General features: G+C 44.0%; 2 long non-coding RNA genes and 1 pseudogene across 6 annotated transcripts in view; 1 reads left to right on the forward strand and 2 right to left on the reverse strand.

The window, feature by feature from the left end:
* Nucleotides 1–16,406, forward strand: part of LOC309528843 — a 352,285-nt gene that overhangs the window by 324,299 nt on the left and 11,580 nt on the right. The window contains exon 1 of one of the 2 annotated variants that reach the window (XR_014217904.1): nucleotides 13,578–13,704. The exons of the other annotated variant lie outside the window; for it this stretch is intronic. This is a non-coding gene — a long non-coding RNA (uncharacterized lncRNA). Of the gene's footprint in view, nucleotides 1–13,577; nucleotides 13,705–16,406 lie in introns of those variants that run through there. 2 annotated transcript variants of the gene reach the window in all.
* LOC309528844 lies at nucleotides 315–10,374 on the reverse strand. Of its 3 annotated transcripts, XR_014217908.1 has the most exons (4): nucleotides 9,660–10,374; nucleotides 8,734–8,781; nucleotides 734–830; nucleotides 315–511 (listed from the first exon to the last, which is right to left on the reverse strand). It is a non-coding gene; the product is annotated as an uncharacterized lncRNA (long non-coding RNA). The 3 variants fall into 3 exon arrangements; XR_014217907.1 differs by lacking the exon at nucleotides 8,734–8,781; XR_014217906.1 differs by lacking the exons at nucleotides 734–830; nucleotides 8,734–8,781.
* LOC309528693 (opsin-5-like) lies at nucleotides 10,506–13,260 on the reverse strand (annotated as a pseudogene). The gene is made up of 3 exons (XR_014224690.1): nucleotides 13,217–13,260; nucleotides 11,623–11,956; nucleotides 10,506–10,814 (listed from the first exon to the last, which is right to left on the reverse strand). The product of XR_014224690.1 is annotated as an opsin-5-like (transcript).

A 16,406-nucleotide genomic window follows, 5' to 3' on the forward strand; every position in this document is an offset into this window, starting at 1 on the left:
ATAGTGAAATTTTGTGGAAATATAAATGATGAACCATTAACGATGTTATTTGGAAATTTTAAGGATCTGGTTTTACCAGATGTCAAATTGACAAAACGTCAGTTAATAGCTAGTAGTACAGGAATATGTTGTGGGGATGGACATTTATTCATCTAGGAGACTAGATGTAGTCCACTTAAGTTATACTCAGAGTAGACCCATTAAAATCAATTGGCAAGGCTAACTTAAGTCCATTGATATCAGTAAGTCTACCCTAAGTTGGACTCAACTCTCAAAGTTGACTAATATTGACTAATAGTGTACGAGTGAAGGAAGGAAGGCAACTTGATAATTTATTGATTTAAAAATGGAGCATTTTGGTTAAGTATAACACGACACAAGAAAACATTCACCCTTTATGTTATTAGAAACAATTTAGAGAACAATTGTTTATATCTTTTTGCTTGTGACTTATTTTATGACTACTGCTGATGCTGCTTGTTTGTTCACAATGCATTTTCTTCTTCTTTATCTGTAAAACAAACAAATAAATAAAGATGCCAAGCTACTTTGCTGCTATTTAGCTAAAAGGGGCTGACAGCACCCTTTCACTGACTTTATGCCTGATTGGGAAATGGCAAGTTCAATCCAGAAATTCAAGGAAAACATCTATAAAGGGCTATTGGAAAACATCTATAAAGGGCTATTGGTCAGTGATGTTTCAAAGTTGTTAGCAGAGGACACAATCACTTACCTGAAAGAAGAATGTTTAGATGTTACTGAAAATCTTAAGAGGACTGTGTTTCTGTGACTGAGGTGCAAATGGATGTGGACTATTTTCCTTGGACACACTAGAACAAAGTGAAAAACTATTATCAGCTGTGAGTGAGTGCTTTTTTTGCTTCTTACTACTACTACATTGGGACGTGGGTGGTGCTGTGGTCAGAAGGTCGGTGGTTCAAATCCCCACGATGGGGTGAGCTCCTGTTGCTCAGTCCCTGCTCCTGCCAACCTAGCAGTTCAAAAGCACATCAAAGTGCAAGTAGATAAATAGGTACTGCTCCGGCGGGAAGGTAAACGGTGTTTCCGTGCGCTGCTCTGGTTCGCCAGAAGCAGCTTAGTCATGCTGGCCACATGACTTGGAAGCTGTATGCCGGCTCCCTCGGCCAATAAAGCGAGATGAGCGCCGCAACCCCAGAGTCGTCTGCGACTGGACCTAACAGTCAGGGGTCCCTTTACCTTTACTACTACATCATGCAATAAACATTTGGCAGTGCTCTCAAATATTCAGTGTTTAAGACAATATAAGACGACAGAGCCACTTAGGAAAACGTGAACACTGGGCAGGCTAGTTACAGTGGAAATACTGGTTTGTCAAATCCCCCCCCCCTCTTTCAAATCTCAAATGGTATTATTGAATATGTTCCAAGAATGGCTTTTTGATTAAAAAAAAAGGACACAAGGGATTTGAAACAAGATTGCCTAACACCATCATATAGAAACATCAAATTGGGAAGTTTTGAGCGTACAACAAATTATAATATAGTTTGGCTCCAAAAGTCTACTCCACACAAAAAAAAATCTTGAAAAGTATTAGATATGCATAGCCACTTTACAAAAGCTACTGAATCACGTCAGTCAGTACTTATCTCACAGCTTTTGTTGGCTAAGGGAAATTGGTTAGATTTTTGAAAAGAATGACTTTTTGTTAAGATGCATTACAGAATATATATTAATCTAAATTTCATGCTGCTTTCATTGAAATCTTCTGAGAGTTTCTACCCTAAGTGCTCTGATAACTAATTACGTTGATCTAACATTTACCCATTGTATCACTTTGTAAGATATGGATTATGATGCTATGTATTGTATGTTTGAACTGTAATGGCCTATAGCCAATTTGTAAGTAAAGCATAATTGAACTTTGCAAAAATTGAATTGTTGTGACGGAAATCCTGGATAACTAGATTTGCCCTGCCAATGCAACCGATACTGATTTTAGAACACTGTATATTCTAAAACCCACAACAATGAATTTATCATTTGTGGGAGATATGAAAATTCTGAAGGTTGCTATCCCACTGGCTCACAAGTTTCTTCTGATCGGGGGATCCTCCTTAAAGTTTGTACCCAGCAAAGTTACACACACAAAAACAACTCTTGTCTTATTTAGAAGAACTCAGATTTCTTTAGAAAAGATGTAGAAACCAGTGTGCTGCTGGTCTTGTAAGAGTTAATTGTGAAGAGTTGTGTAGGGGATTAACAGACACACAAAAATTTGCTTGGTGGCAAATGATACCATTTATTACCAATTCAAAAGAAGCATTTGAGAATTGTTGAAATTGTATAAGATTTGTTCATCCTTAAATTTCCATTTAGGAATAATTTAAGCAATTGATGTCTGACAATAAAATGGAATATGAATAGAAACAATGAACGTTTTCTAAATTTGCATGTAAACACTTGCTAACCAAGAGAGGCAGCTATACACAAGAAGTGTAGTCAAGAAGTATAATCCTCAATTTTTGTTCTTTATTATTGTGTTTCAAGAGTTCCACAACTGCACATTTTTTCAGGGAATAAAAATCAAAGATGACACCAGAGCAGCTTACAGATTCAGGTAGGTAGTCATGTTGTTCTGACGCAGTCAAAAATAAAATAAAATTCCAGTAGCACCTTAGAGACCAACCAAGTTTGTTCTGGGTATAAGCTTTTGTGTGCATGCACACTTCTTCAAATACTTCAGATATCTGAAGAAGTGTGCATGCACATGAAAGCTTATACCTAGAGCAAACTTAGTTGGTCTCTAAGGTGCTACTGGAATTCCCCCCCCCCCCCGAGAGCAGCTTACAAATATCAATAGTAAGATGGTCTCTGCTGTTGTCCTGACAATCTCAACGACAGGATACAAAAGGAAAATGGATTGGTAGGTGTGGCGATCACACAGGGTCCCCGGACGTTTGACGGTCTATTGATCCCTGTGCCACCACTATGATCACTTCCTCGCTGCTACCAACCCGTTTCTCTCGGGTACACACTGAGTCCAGACAGTTTATTAACATTAAAACAAATAATCAAGTTTATTTTATAAGCATGAACAAGTTTATGGTTTCAGTTAATTTTTCTTGTCAGTTTCTTATCCTTAGTTTCTATACCGGCCTATACTTCCTAATAACTGCTAATTGATTATCCCAACTGTCTATCAGTTTCTCTCACATCAAAACTCGACCAACCCACAGATTTATCCTCCCTCTTCCTTCTCCAACTCCCAACTGACTTCCACACAACTCCAACTCTAACTCAAACTCATCCCCTTGGGTTCCCACTGGCCAATCACTTCACACTCATTTAACCCTTTCCTTATGACCCACCTAGGAGGCAAACACCACCGTAGGGAAGAGGAAAAATGTGAACGTAGCCACTAGTTCTTCAAACAAGAAGTCTGAATGGAAACAGTTTGAGAAGAGAATGAGGCAAAATCTCTGGTCTGTCAGCCTAGTACAGGGGTCTGCAACCTTTAAGACAAAAAGAGCCACTTGGACCCGTTTCCGAAGGAAAAAAAAAAACTGGGAGCCGCAAAACTCGTCATTATAAAAATAACTTTTTTGTCACTTTTTTATTATTTCTTTGTTTGACCCCTCAGAATTACTCCTCCTCATAGAAATAAATGTTAAATTAACAAGTTACCTTTGTGTGTGTGTTCTTCACTCCCCTTCAAAACAGTGACCAACGTACATGCCCCCTTTCAATGCAGTGACCAGCGTACATGCCACTTACAATGTAGCGGGTGGGTGGGCGGGCGGGAAAGTGATGCCGGGATGGTGCATGACTAACGCACGCACCACCCCCATGCGACGTCACAGCCAGTACAGCGCCTGCCACAGTGGGGAGTGTCGGGGCGCACAATGCGCCTCCTCCCCTCGCTAGTATCTGCCCCGGAGCAAAGGTGTAAAAGAGCCACATGCGGCTCCGGAGCCGCGGGTTGCAGACCCCTGACCTAGTTAATAGGCTGCAGTTCCTTCTCTCCAGCATGATGGAATGGCTACTGCTAGAAGGAGTAGCCTGATGGCATGGATCAAAATATAGAAGCTTTCGCTATGACTGAGATGTGAACTGGAGCCCTGTAAAACCTATTTGATAAACAGGCAGAGAATCTGAATACTGTATTTGCATTTGTCTGGAAATATCTAAGGCAGGGTTCTCCATAAACATTACTAAAATAAATCTCTCTATCTCAGCCATAAGCTCAGCCCTCAAGGCAGGGTGGTATCTAATGGCTGCCCAAATGGAAAGCGCCTTGAGAAACTAAGCCAGTGTTGTACAGTGGTTAGAGTACCAGAATACCACTTGGGAGACCAGAGTTCAACTCAGCAGTGAAGCCCACGGGGTCACCCTTTACCAGTCACTGACTCTTAGCCTAAACTACTTCACAGTGTTTTTGTGAGGATAACATGTGAAGGGGGAGATATATGCAGCCTTAAGTTGGGACAGATATGTAATCTGTGTTGTTTTTCTAGAAAAAGAGGTGTCAGAATTCCTCTCCTAGAATGGCACTGGTGCCCACCTGAGAGGTGTCGGAACTAAGGTCCTGTGAATTCCCGGTGAGAAAAGCCCTGCTTTCTCTCCAACCCCAGAGGTTGGCATGGGCTGTGTTGCATAGAGCTGCAGTCTTGGGGTTTGGGGTCAAATTGATCATATGCAAGATCCCTCCACCCAATTTTAGATGATTTCCCCATTGCATTGCAATTCTGATGACCCTCTGCAGAGAGGAGAAAGGTTGGTTATGCAAGCTGCCTTCTACTTATTTAACCATCAGATGCAGCCAAGATCTAGAACATCTGCATTTCTTTTATCACTTTTGATAATTCTTCTTTACAGGACCATTATAATTTGTGTGCTCCATCCTACATCAGCCATTCTTTGTTAGAAGAAAAGCTGTATGGCGTAAGAAAGGCATGCCTAATTTTTTCTGCAAACAGAAACCCCAAGCAACCCATGTTATCTAGCTGCTCTGCTAAAAATTATACTCTTTTCAGCACTGATCCTGTGTACACGTTGCTTCATACAACAAATATGCCAGTTTGTATGGCAGGTCGTGTGTTCTCTGTGTGTGGGTCTTTTGTTTTGTTTTTGACAGTTTCCTGCCAGCTGGACTGCTATTGTAACTGGTCAAAATAATGGGGAAAGGATTGAAATTCACAAGTTATTTTTCATTCACTTGCTACTCCTTATCTGAGGCGTATTCTTATTTATCAGGAGGAGTGGGGAAATAAATTTGGCTTTCTGGTACATGCTACAGTTTAAAGCTGCAGTTGACTACGAGGTAAGCATCCTGTCCAATGAAAAGATTTTCAAATGGAGCACAACAAATTCTTAAAATCTGGTATGCACCCCCCAACCCATCTTTCTAGTTCAAATATTGTAGAAGAGTATTCTACTGGTACTTCACTCTTTAGCTGAAAAAGCTCCCATACTGGCTTACAAAGAGCAGCAGGAGGACAGTCCCTCTAAAAAGACATGACACACAAGGAAGAAGGGAAGAGGAGGGCCTTAAAAGCAAGCTCAGGCACCAATTCTTAAACATCAGTTGTTCTCATGACCAGGTGAGATAGAGGTGAAAAACAGATATGCTTTAAAGTGATATGTAGAGCTTATGGGAATGAAGGTGGAGAGAAAGGCTTTTTCATGCATTAGCCCAGGGACAATATCTGGGTGTGGCTTTTATTATTCTTTTTCTTCAGGCTCATAATATGGAGAATCTACATTGTAAGCCTATGAACAAACTAACTGAAGGATTCACTCTGTGGGCCAAATGGTTCTCGGTTTTAAGTCTTTGCAGTGACACTCCTGAGCAGACTTTGTTTCTCCTAATACAGAGTTAACTTACTTCTTGTGATTTATTGCTGCCTAGCTCTTCACACACACACACACACACACACACACACACACACACACACACACACTCTCTCTCTCTCTCTCTCTGAAGTGCTTATATAATGACTGTTTTGATGACCTTTTGAATGTTCTTCCGTAACTGTCATTTTAATTGTTTCATGTCCTGTGTTTCCAAGAGGTTTTGGGTATTGATCACTTTCCAGCTGTGTAGCAAACCCTGCTATCACCTGGGGCAGACCAAAGTTGTGGAGTTTTTGTTGTTTAGGAAAATTGTTGAGCTTCTTTGGAATACACAGCTGATCTGAAAACACAGCTACCTAAAAAACAAATGAATCTCCAGATATTTGAGCAGTCAAGCTGCTCACTCAGATTACAAAAGTACAGGCACTGCTGTTGTTGTCAGCCATTAGCTATTCATGTTCCGAACGTAAAGGATGTGAAAACATATTCACAGCACACAAGGCCCCCTGAGGCCTAAATACTTAGTCTAACTTGGATGTTGGCTTTATAGGTCAAAACCAGCACTTTGAATTGGGTCTGGAAGGTAATTGGTAGTAGCCAATATGGTCAGCATTATATATGTTATGTACTGAAGTTCTCACCCTGGTCTAGCAGGGGGATACTGTAGATAGTTTTCACTCAGGTCCACATATGCAAATAAGGGATTGAAAGTGACATTCAGTGATTAGATAGTTACAGAAAGTGGTTACTGTTGCGTTGTAGTGGAGCTCTATATAAGCAGGCTGGCTGAACCCTTCAGTTCAGTTCTGTTCTGGCCTGTGAATAAACAAGAGCTGTTTGAAGAATTGCTGTGTCATCTGATATGTTCACCCACAACTTAACAATATGATCAAACCATCTTGCCCTGGTGAGCAACCTGGCTGCTGAACTCTGCACCAGCTGAAGTTTCCAGTCTTCAGAGGCAGTCCCGTTGCAGTAATTTAACCTATAAGTTACCATAGTCCATGGTCCTCAGCTTTCTGGAACCTGGAGACCTATATCTAAGAAATTGTCATGGGCACCACAAAGTGCTCATTTCACAGACGTAAAACTGGTGATGCTTGACCTATCCAAACAACAGGCAAAAAACTGTGCCCGCCCGAACCCTCTTACAGGTGCTTCCAGTCTTCAGGTGCCCCACATGCTTTTGCAAAAAAGAAAATGAAAGAAAAATGAGAACTCCAAAGTTTTGCCGAGCAAAAAGAAAGAGAGGTGGTGGGGGGGAGGGAGCTGCACAGCTTTGTTGGCAAAGCCGAGCAACTCGTCCTCTCTCCACCTCCTGCTTGCTCCTCTAGGCTCCAGCCAGGACTCAGGAGCTGGGGCAACGGCATGCCGACCCCCCCCCATGACTCCCAAGTATTCAGAGCGGGGGAGCCAGCAATGTCGCCACCCCCACCGCCTCCCCATCCCTCGCGCAAGAAGGAAGAGCCTGATAGGTGGGAGGGGGAGAGAAATGTGCCCTAGGCTTGTAGCTTGCACACGCATGCGCGCGCGAGAGAGAGACCAAGAGGCGCTGTGGTGCAGAGGATCCTTTGGCCACGGCTGCGGGCAGGGGCACAATGGCATCCCCACGGGGTGCCCTCGTCACCCCTTCAGAGATAGCACCCAGGGCGCTCCGCTCCCCCTGCCCCCCTCTTCCTACGCCACTGAACATGAACACTGCCACAAGAGCCTGCAATAAATCTAGATGACAACTTTGCTGCCACAGACACCCAGACAGCATCATCATTGGCCCCAATAACATCAAACATACCATCTCAGGCCTATTTAATTGTTCATCTTCCAACATTATATAAGTTATCAAATGCCAACAGTGCCCTTCAGCTCTCTATATTGGACAAACAGGACAAACTTTACGCCAAAGGATAAATGGGCATAAATCTGACATCAGGAATCATAAAACAGAGAAACCAATAGGAGAACACTTCAGTCTCCGAGGACATTCTATACAAGATCTTAAAGTAGCTGTCTTATTGCAAAAGAATTTTAGAAATACACTTGAAAGAGAAGTTGCTGAATTACAACTCATTACCAAACTAAAAACTATGGAGAGACCTGGTCTGAATAGAGATATTGGATTCATGTTCCATTATACATACTAAAGCTAATTTTGGTCGTCTATCTCTTTAAAAATCCCTTGCCCTTCCCTGTGGAACCAACTGCCATAACAGTCATCAGCAGTTATAAGGTTGAACCGACCTCTGCTTCAGAGTATCTGATGAAGTGTGTATTACACACGAAAGCTCGTACCTTGAAAGCTTATATTTAGTTGATCTTAAAGGTGCCACGAAATTAAAAGACGCCTGCTCCTTGGGAGAAAGGCGATGACAAACCTAGACGGCATCTTAAAAAGCAGAGACATCACCTTACCAACAAAGGTCTGTATAGTTAAAGCCATGGTTTTCCCAGTAGTGATGTATGGAAGTGAGAGCTGGACCATAAAGAAGGCTGATCGCCGAAGAATTGATGCTTTTGAGTTATGGTGCTGGAGGAGACTCTTGAGAGTCCCATGGACTGCAAGAAGATCAAACCTATCCATTCTGAAGGAAACCAGCCCTGAGTGCTCACTGGAAGGACAGATCCTGAAGCTGAGGCTCCAATACTTTGGCCACCTCATGAGAAGAGAAGACTCCCTGGAAAAGACCCTGATGTTGGGAAAGATGGAGGGCACAAGGAGAAGGGGATGACAGAGGACGAGGTGGTTGGACAGCGTTCTCGAAGCTACAAACATGAGTCTGACCAAACTGCGGGAGGCAGTGGGAGACAGGAGCGCCTGGCGTACTCTGGTCCATGGGGTCACGAAGAGTCGGACACAACTAAATGACTAAACAACAACATATACATGGAAATAGACATTACCTTCAAGTTGCCTGGGTCATCTTCCTCCATGTGAGGAAGGGAGGAGGTCTGCAGAGCCCACAGGGAAACAAAGAGCCACACAGGATATGTTTATTTATCTAAACCTCAAAATAGGCCTCAGACAGTTACAGAGAGACCTTAGGGACTAATATTATTCTGAAATCAACATCTATATGCTGAAGGGTCTTAAATACTTCTCCGTCCATTTACTTGGGAGTAAGCCCCATGGAATTCACAAGGACTTAGTTCTGAGTAGACATCATTAAGTTTATACTGTTAGTCACTTCTTTGCATTAAATAGTCCATAGCAGGTGAGACACTTAAATCAAAAGCCACTCCTCTGTTGATATGAATCCACAATCCTATAACCATTTATTTGGGAGTAACCCTCATTGAAGTCAACAGGGCTTACTTCTGAGTAGACATGCATAGGATTGTGCTGTAACTAAGCCACACTTTCATAAATCAATGGGACTCAGCTAGCTGTGACTAACTGATTTCAACAGAACCAAGGTGTGGATAACTTTCAGCACTCACCAGTACGTGGTTCCATGTGCATTCACAGAATCATAGAATTGTAGAGTTAGAAGGGACCTAAGGGCCATCTAGTCCAACCCCTGAGGCACATTCTTTCCTTAAAGAATTCTGGGCACTGCAGTTCCTGAAGTGTTGCTGGGACTGGCAACTCTGTGAGGAGTAAACTACCGTGCCCAGAACTCTTTGGGGGAAAGAGTCTACTTGAAAGATGTAGGATGCACATGTAACGCCCATGGCATGAAAGGAGGTTAACTCAGAAGTAAGTCCCCTTGGATGACATGCTTTTGTTTTTATATGCTCTGCCTACCAGGACAGTCCAAGCTGTCAGGCGAAGCTCACGACAGCCTGCACTGCTCACCGAAAAGCTGTTTCTCAGAAGGTTGCCTTACCATGAGTGCTGTATCCCAGAGGAGGCTGCAGTTGGGCCAATGTGCTCCCTTGCGCCCCAGAGAAAGAGACATGCTCACTGGGGAAATGGCGAGGTTCATTCTGTGGTGGAGCTCTGCCCAGCGTTGTTAGAGAGCGATGGCAAACTCCGTGTTTAGGTTTTGTGGCTCGTTGTGTCAGTATCCAAGCTGTCCTGCCCCTGCTCTCCCTCCAGGTGTTCAAGGATTATGTCATCTAAATGGAAAAGAAGAGAAGGTTGGGATCATAACTGTTTTAGGGACTTTCTTATATACCCTGAACATATCCTTGGAAATAGACATTACCTTCATGTTTCCTTTGTTCTTTCTTTCTCCCGCCATCTTCTTCCAGATCAGCCACTAAGGGGGCGGAAAGCACATATTGTGCACAAATCTTTTTTAAAAAAAATCTGAAATTACTGGGTAAAACACAGTATGAAAGTTAGGAATGACATACCAATAGATCCATTTCCAGAGAAAACAGGGCAATTTTTATTTCACTCATTAAGCATGTAAGCACACAAACTTTCCTGTAGGAAACCAAATTCGAGCTAACGGTAAGTACAATCTCAAGATGCAGAGAAAATATACAGTAGAACTGTTTGGGGGACTTTCTTATATACCCTGAACATCTCCTTGGAAATGGACATTACCTTCATGTTTTCCTTGGTCTTTCTTCTTCCTGCCAGCTTCCTCCCTTATTTATAATAACTTCCCAGGAATTACTGCCCTTGCAGTGTTTCCCTGGGAGATTTCATGATCTGGACTTTGGAGCAACATTTTCAAATAAGACTTCTGCAGCTGCAGCTGATGGATTTGGAACTTCTCCACTGTCTGTCTTTCTGAATGAAGAAATGTGTGCGTTATCCCATCCTGACCAAATCACTAACACATGGCTATTGGTGGTATGCTTGGTGCTAAAGTAAACTTTCTGACCACAGCAGCACTGGAGGCCCTTAAGTTTTGCTGAAAGTATAGTACATGAAAAGGGTTGTAGGCTGTTGAGGATTTAGCAAAAAGACATGGCAACAAGGTAACGACGGGCGGTATTGATTCACTGGAGTGAAATATTGACCAGAAGCTGACTGCGGCATATGGTGTCCATGTGCTGAGGAATCCCACACTGATCAGTACAGCCATCTGTAAAAACAACCACTTATAATTAGTTACTGGCTGGCTTTTTATATTTTCTCCTTCTCTATCTGTTATTTTGAATCGGTGAGAGAAAAATAAAGGATCAGTGCTTTAACATTTAAGAGATATTTAAACAATTGGCTCTTGCTTTTATTTTAGGCTGTCCATTCATTTTATCCTAAGACCCAAAAGCAGTATCGTCTGCAGTACAGCAGCCCTTCTAGCAGTAAAAAATAACACAAGATCAGGATAAGACATTAAGAACAGCATCCTTTGTGTTTATCTGATGCTTTACATCATAATGGAATGTCACCTGTTTCAAATTATAGTCCTATAGAAGAAAATATGCCAGAGCTTTAGCATCTCATAGAAAAGAAATACGTACACCACACGCTCTATGAGCCCATGTATTGCAAGATCTAAAAGTCTTACAGTATACAGGTTCATCATTAAGTTAGTCCCCAGTATGTATGTGGCTGCAAAAACCCAAGCAGATGGGTGGGGTATAAATATTTTTAATATTAATATTATTTCGCATTAATACAATAAGCTTTCATACCAATGAATTTAACAACTGAAAAACAGAGGAGTTGCTCAATGTCTGCAACTCAAATGGAACACAAACCATACATGAAGGCAAGCACACATGAACAGCCCAGTCCATAGCATCCATAAGTGCTTTGGCATTTTCCCAATATTTTGACAATAATTTTCAATCTGTAGGGACAGAATCAATGTCTGAGTCAAAGGAACACTGTGTTCCTATTGCTCTTTAAAATGCAAAAATACTCTGCTCACAAGATCACATACCCACCAATGTCAACTTCTTCTCCAGCTTTGCTGCATTTGAAGTCCTGTTGAAGTTCTGCATCTCATGAGAGGTTTTACGAACCCACCAGACTACACCCAAGTAACAGATGATGGTAATTGCTGGAGAATGGTACACAGAATCAACATGCTCAGAATAAAGGAAAGCCCATGAGACGAGTTGTGGGACTGGCTCCAGGCTATGGTGCAGGAAGTGCCAAATGGTTCTGCCTAGCAGAGGCAACATGGCCCAGAGGGCTGCATACAGCCAGATTAAGGCAATAGAAACAGCCAGATTAAAGCAATAGAAACATGGGTGACTTTTCTGTTGATTGTATGACCTAGGAAAAGAAAAGAAAGTAGACTATAGACATCAACACTACTTAAATAACATAGAAATCTGCCAGGCAATTATCCCTGTAGCTCTGTTGTCCAGCTCTCCTGGTTTTCAGACTTCCCAGGTTCTATTTGGAGATGGCAAGGACTGAGCATGGGATCTTCTGCATGCTCTGTAAGCCATGACCCTTTGCTTGGGCTGTGGAGACATCATGTACAAGAATGATTCTTTGAGTTATGGCTATATAGACATACTTTAGAACACTTTCCTAGTGTGATAAGGTAAAGGTAAAGGTACCCCTGCCCGAACGGGCCAGTCTTGACAGACTCTGGGGTTTGTGCGCCCATCTCACTCAAGAGGCCGAGGGCCAGCGCTGTCCGGAGACACTTCCGGGTCACGTGGCCAGCGTGGCAAGCTGCATCTGGCGAGCCAGAGCCGCACACGGAACGCCGTTTACCTTCCCGCTGGTAAGCGGTCCCTATTTATCTACTTGCACCCGGGGGTGCTTTCGAACTGCTAGGTTGGCAGGCGCTGGGACCGAGCAGTGGGAGCGCACCCCGCCGCGGGGATTCGAACTGCCGACCTTTCGATCGGCAAGCCCTAGGCGCTGAGGCTTTTACCCACAGCGCCACCCGCGTCCCGAGTGTGATACCTTCATGTATATTGCCAGACAACATTTATAGGCCGCCTTAAAGTATTCTCAGGGAAGTTTAGAACATTTCCATCGGTCACCAGATGTGGTTAACTATCTTTGGCTAATAGCAGATGTACACAGCCAATGTAAACAAGAACAGTGTTTTTCACACCAGCACCACAGTGCCAACTCCTACATGATATTATATATTTCAATTTACAGCCCAAAACATATTTACGGCCAGACCGTATATCTGTCCTGATTGTTTACTGCAGTAATGCTGAATATATCTGATCTATAAACACACAGAAAAGGTTTTTTAAATATTATTCCCTTGGCCTTGACATGAAGTCTAAAGCTTTGAAACTGTTTCACCTTTGCCACCCTTCTGTGCTTTGTTACTCACTATTAGAATCATAGAATCCTAGAGCTGGAAGAGACCACAAGGGCCATCGAGTCCAACCCCCTGCCAAGCAGGAAACACCATCAGAGCACTCCTGACATATGGTTGTCAAGCCTCTGCTTAAAGACCTCCAAAGAAGGAGACTTTGATAAGTGACTTACAGGAAAGCGGATTACAGCCGTCACAGACAAGGTCATCATGCTGGCGACACCAAACAGGAAACCCACCAGGGCATAATAAATGCAAGTTGCATGGCTCCCCGGCCAGGCATGGTTCCAGGTAGAAGCAATAGCCAGGGGATACATGCTAAAGGCCATTCCAAGATCGGTTACAGCCAAATTAACCATCAGGAGCTCAGGTGCCCTGAGATGGGAGGAGCGCTTCACAGCTACTGCCAGGACAGCTGAATTCCCCAGAACTGTCAGGATGCCTGAAAGGAGGAGGAGGAAAGCAGTGTGGTCTTCAGGAGTTCACAATCCTTCATGAAACCAGTGCAAGATGAAAACATCAAGACCCACAGCCAGTGAATACTCTATAACTCAAAATTTAGAAGCCATAGCAGTCTTCCTTTTAAAGAGTCAGTCTCTACCAACGCTGGGCAGAGCTCCACCATGGAAGGAACCTTGCCATTTCCCCAGTGAGCGTGTCTCTTTCTCTGGGGCGCAAGGGAGCACATTGGCCCAACTGCAGCCTCCTCTGGGATACAGCACTCATGGTAAGGCAACCTTCTGAGAAACAGCTTTTCGGTGAGCAGTGCAGGCTGTCGTGAGCTTCGCCTGACAGCTTGGACTGTCCTGGTAGGCAGAGCATATAAAAACAAAAGCATGTCATCCAAGGGGACTTACTTCTGAGTTAACCCCCTTTCATGCCATGGGCTTTACATGTGCATCCTACATCTTTCAAGTAGATTCTTTCTCCCAAAGAGTTCTGGGCACGGTAGTTTACTCCTCACAGAGTTGCCAGTCCCAGCAACACTTCAGGAACTGCAGTGCCCAGAATTCTTTAAGGAAAGAATGTGCCTCAGGGGTTGGACTAGATGGCCCTTAGGTCCCTTCTAACTCTATAATTCTATGATTCTGTGAATGCACATGGAACCATGTATTGGTGTGTGCTGAAAGCTATCCACACCTTGGTTCTGTTGAAATCAGTTAGTCACAGCTAGCTAAGTCCCATTGATTTATGAAAGTGTGGCTTATTTACAGCACAATCCTATGCATGTCTACTCAGAAGTAAGCCCTGTTGACTTCAATGAGGGTTACTCCCAAATAAGTGGGTATAGGATTGTGGATTCATATCAACAGAGGAGCAGCTTTTGATTTAAGTGTCTCACCTGCTATGGACTATTTAATGCAAAGAAGTGACTAACAGTATAAACTTGTTGATGTCTACTCAGAACTAAGTCCTTGTGAATTCCATGGGGCTTACTCCCAAGTAAATGGACGGAGAAGTAATTACATGTAAGAATGCCAGGTAAAACAATGAAAATAATCTCAGAATAACTCTACCACTAATATTGCAGTAGCATCCAGCACAGTCCTATATACTCAGAAGCAAGTCCTGTTGAATGCAGTGGCTCTTACTCCCAGGTAAGTGCAGTTTAGGATTTCACCCTCAGGAAATCAGTTTTCAGCCAGTGGTCATTCATACTATCCCAGCCTCTTATTGGGGTCCCCCCCTTCTATTTTAGCCTTATGGTTATAAACTGGCCATCATAAATATGGATTATATGAATCTACAGATATGCATGACTATCCCATAGTAACTACTCTTATAAAGCACAGTGAAGAAATAAGAAATAAGCAGGGGGGTAGCTGCCTCCCTAAATAAAGTAAATAAATAAAAATACTTTGCTAATTGACTAATCGCGCCACAGATAGCTTGGTTCTGCCCCTTACCTCCCAAGCTGCCTTCTCCCGAGTCAAAGCACTACACCCCCCCCAGCCGTGATGCCCCTCCAGGGATGGAGACGGGAGCCTGGACCCCCCTCAACCCCAGGGGCTGGACCGGAAGGCTCTCTGCACAGAAAGCACTCCATCCACAGAGCCCTGGCCCAGGGGCCATCATGAATGTTATGTACTGAAGTTCTCACCCTGGGCCAGCAGGGGGATACTGTAGATAGTTATGCAAATGAAGGATCGAAAAGTGACGTTCAGTGATTGGATAGTTTTAGAAAATGGCAACAGTTACATTGTTCTTAGAATCATAGAGTTGGAAGAGACTACAAGGGCCATCGAGTCCAACCCCCTGCCAAGCAGGAGCTCTATATAAGCAGGCTGATTGATCCCCTCAGTTTAGTTTAGTTCTGTTCTGGCATCTGAATAAAGAAGAGCTGTTTAAAGAATCGCTGTGTCTTCTGACATGTTTGCCCACAACATAACAATAAATACGGACTGTATGAATCTACAAAAATGCATCTACAAAATGTCCCATAGTAACTAAGCTTATAAGCCACAGCGAAGAAAGAAGCAGAAGCATGGGTGCAGCCAGGAGTGCAGGGGGGGGGTAGGTGCCCCCTAAATCAAGTAAATAACTAACTGACTAATTGTGCCACAGATAGTTTAGCTCTGCCCCCTCCCCAAGCATGAATCCGGAGCTGCCCCCCACCTCCCAAGCTGCCTTCTCCCGAGCCAAACCACTACACTCCCCCCAGCAGCGATGCCCCTCCAGGGATGGAGACGGGAGCTTGGCTGGAGGCTCTCTGCCAGGAAAGCAGCCCCTCCATCCCCCCAGCGCAGGACCAGGGGGGGCAAGCATGGTGCCTCTCCCCCTTGCCTAGAGAAGACCCCCCTGCCCCCCCCGGGCAGAGCTGGAGGAGGGAGGGCGAGAGGCAAAGGGAAGGATCCAGCCGTTGGGGGGCCGTTAGCAGCAGAACAGACCCCACCCCCTGGCTGCGGAAGAGGGGGGAGCCCAAGGGGACCCCCAGACACCTTCTGGGGGGGGGTCCTGTCCCTGGTCTCTCGCCTCCGGAGACGGAGCCCGGCGCTGCCGCCCCTGCCCGCCTCCCGGGGCCCCTCCGGCTCCCCTTCCTCCGAGAGAGGAGCGGGGACCAAGGGGCGGAGAGAGCCCAGCAGCCCCAGTCCGTTGCTGGGACTGGGAGTTCTGCGAGGGGGAAACTACAATGCCCAGAATTCATTGAGGCCAAGACTGGGCTGCTGCCCGCGTGCTTTCAAAATACAGTGTTGATGCAGCCCTATGCACGCGCTTCCCTTTTCACACACCTCCCTTACTGTCCTAAAAAATTAAAATTATCTTAATGGTAAGGATTTGCTGAACAAACAAATTGAAGTGGAATACAAAGAAGGGAGGTATGAGGAGGTCTGGGGAAATAAGCGTATGGAAGATATGTTATGGAAAATTATTTGTTGTTTAACTGTTTTTATGTTGTATTTTGTTTCTTTTTATTTTTTATCTTTTTCC

The sequence above is a fragment of the Podarcis vaucheri genome (assembly GCF_965113315.1).
Source record: "Podarcis vaucheri genome assembly, chromosome: 3".
Lineage (NCBI taxonomy): Eukaryota > Metazoa > Chordata > Lepidosauria > Squamata > Lacertidae > Podarcis > Podarcis vaucheri.